Raw genomic sequence first — 2,745 nt, 5'->3', positions numbered from 1 at the left:
TTCAATCAGGAGTGTCCGTGACCCTTCCATCAGACTTTGGGGGGGAAGCAGCGCCAGCACGGGGCCTGGCTCAGCGCTCTCGCCTCAGACCTGTGTGACCACCGTGGACATTTACCTCTGCAGGTGGGAACAACCTAAGGATGCTCCGAAGCCCAGCTCTGCAGCTTAGAGAGAGCTGGCCGCACGCGGGGCGGGGCGAGGACCACACGGATGAAGTGCACGCAGCGTCCTGAAGGCCAGGCCGTGTGAAATTCACCCTTGAGCACTGAGGAGACACGGCCTCTCTCCTGCACCGAGACCCTGGGGGGACAGGTTCTCCCGCCCAGCTGGTCTCATTATTATCCAGATAGAATTGTCAGTGTCTCCGAACATTAGCAAGGTTTATTCCTTCATGTTCCTTAATTATACGCACCAGACAGCAATGCTGCAAGTTAAAGCGAGAACAATACGAAGTGACTTTCAAATTAACCACAAACCAGTTAGATTTCTCTGTGGCAAGAAATGCCACAGTTTCCTTCACCCCAGGTCCTAAAATGTCTTGTAACTGTTTGCTAATTGATTTCACTCGTGTGCCTGGAGGACGGCGCGTTGGGGAGATGGCCTATGGCAGTGGTCGGCAAACTCATGAGTCAACAGAGCCAAATATCAACAGTACAACGATTGAAATTTCTCTTGAGAGCCAAATTTTTAAACTTAAACTTCTTCTAACGCCACTTCTTCAAAATAGACTCGCGCAGGCCGTGGTATTTTGTGGAAGAGCCACACTCAAGGGGCCAAAGAGCCGCATGTGGCTCGCGAGCCGCAGTTTGCTGACCATGGGCCTATGGCAAACGCATCAGCAGCGCTGGGAGGGTGTGGAGTGGGAGCTCGGCAGCCCTGTGCCCGCGGGACCACGGCTGCGACCACACAAGGGGGTTGTGGACCCGCTCGACCACATCTTTGGAGGGTGGATTTGAGAGGGAAAGGATCCTTACTGACTTTAATGAGGTTTCACTACAGCCCATCAAACCACTGTCATATTTGGGCAAAGTCAAGTATGGAGCCCTGGTGAAGGTGAACCTTTCAGGAAAATTAAGCAAATATAGCAAATAAGCAAATCCAATTGCCTATAAAGACAGGGACTCCACGGGCCAGACTTGAGCCAGAAAAGCCAACAGCATTAATGGGACTGCAAACTCCGAGCCACTCGGCCCCAGCTTTGAACTGACCCTTGGCAACTAACTGGTCCAGGAGGAAGCTGTCACGGGTTCCCGTCACGGCTGCAATGAATTACAAGCTTAGAGGCTTAAAACAGCACACACTTATGATCTTACGCTTCTGGGAGTAAGAAGCCTGAAGGGGGTCTCAGGGGACTAAAGCCAAGGTGTAGGCAAGGCTGTGCTCCTTCCTGAGGCTCCAGGGGAGAATCCATTTCCTTCATTTTCCAGCTTCGAGAGGCCGCCCGCATTCCTTGGCTCGCGGCCACATCGCATCATCTGACCTCGGCTTCTGTTGTCCCATTTCCATCTGTCTGACTCAGATGGCCCTGCCTCCCTAGGAGAAGGAGCCCTGTGAGTACAATGGACCCACCCAGAAAATCTAGGGTCCCCTCCCCATCACAAAACCCCCAACGCAATCACACCTGCAGTTTCTCTTGGCCTGGAAGGTGACCGTTGTGGGTGCTGGATGTTAGGTATCTCAGGCCATCGTTCTGCTTCCCCAGAAACAGTGTTCTCAGTGCAGGGCGGCGGGGCGCCTCTGGGGGGACTCAGGGGAAGCGAAGCTCCGTGTTAGTCATAGGCCTGCCCGGGATTACTTGTGGAAAGGGAACAGGGTCATTAAAGGCAGGGCCCAGAAGACTCGAGGCAGCACATGTGAGAATGAAAATGAGAACAAACCTAACTCTGAGAGTGATTTTCTTAATCATTACTACAGCTTATTGGGGTACACGCCATTATCATCCCGATTTACAAAAAGGAAAAATTGAGCCTATGAAAGGTTGAGTCACTTGCCCAAGACCCTATCCCTGTGTCATCGGCCAGGGTGCTGGTCTGAAGACACACTGAGGCCTGGATGGTGAGTTTAAGATTCAAGAAAGCAGAGGCTGTAGCCGATGCAATAGGCAAGGAGATGAAATAAAAGGCAGACGAAGCACACTCTCACTCTGTGATCCAGCAAACAAACGCCTTGATGTTTATCCAAAGGACTTAAAAGCTTTGGTTCACACAAAAACCTGCACACAAATGTTTATAGCAGCTATATTCATAATTGCCAAAATCGGGAGTAACCTAAATGTTCTTCGGTAGGGAGTGGATGAATAAACGGTGGTCCATTTATTATTATTCAGGGCTAAAGAGAAATGAGCTACCAAGCCATGAAATGACCTGAAGGAAAACTCACATGCATATCACTCAGTGGGAGAAGACAATCTGAAAAGCCCACACACTGTGGGATGCTAACTTACGACATTCTGGAAAAGGCAAAACCATGGAGACAGTAGAGAATTGGGGGGTTGAGGTGTGAAGGATGAACAGGCAGAGCAGAGAGGATTCTCAGGGCAGTGACACTACTCTGTGTGACACCACAATGATGGACATATGTCATCATGCGTTTGTCAAAACCCAAGAGTGACGCCGGTGTCAACTATAGCCTCTGGTGATGGTGTGGCCACGTTGGCGCACCAACAGTAACAAATACAACGAATGCGGGATGTTGGTAATGGGGGAGACTGTGCGTGTGTGCGGGCAGGGGTAATGGGAGATCTCT

The 2,745-nt window shown here is 50.8% G+C and overlaps 1 long non-coding RNA gene across 1 annotated transcript; it reads right to left on the bottom strand.

The window, feature by feature from the left end:
* Positions 1-894: 894 nt before the first annotated feature.
* Positions 895-2,527, bottom strand: LOC114230404 (uncharacterized). The gene is made up of 3 exons (XR_003616292.2): positions 2,444-2,527; positions 1,622-1,794; positions 895-1,533 (listed from the first exon to the last, which is right to left on the bottom strand). It is a non-coding gene; the product is annotated as an uncharacterized LOC114230404 (long non-coding RNA).
* Between the last annotated feature and the right edge of the window lie 218 nt (positions 2,528-2,745).

This window comes from Eptesicus fuscus, chromosome 11 (genome assembly GCF_027574615.1).
Source record: "Eptesicus fuscus isolate TK198812 chromosome 11, DD_ASM_mEF_20220401, whole genome shotgun sequence".
NCBI classification, from domain to species: Eukaryota; Metazoa; Chordata; class Mammalia; order Chiroptera; family Vespertilionidae; genus Eptesicus; species Eptesicus fuscus.
The sequence above is the reverse complement of the archived record's forward strand: the minus strand, read 5'-3'. Positions and strand labels throughout refer to the sequence as shown.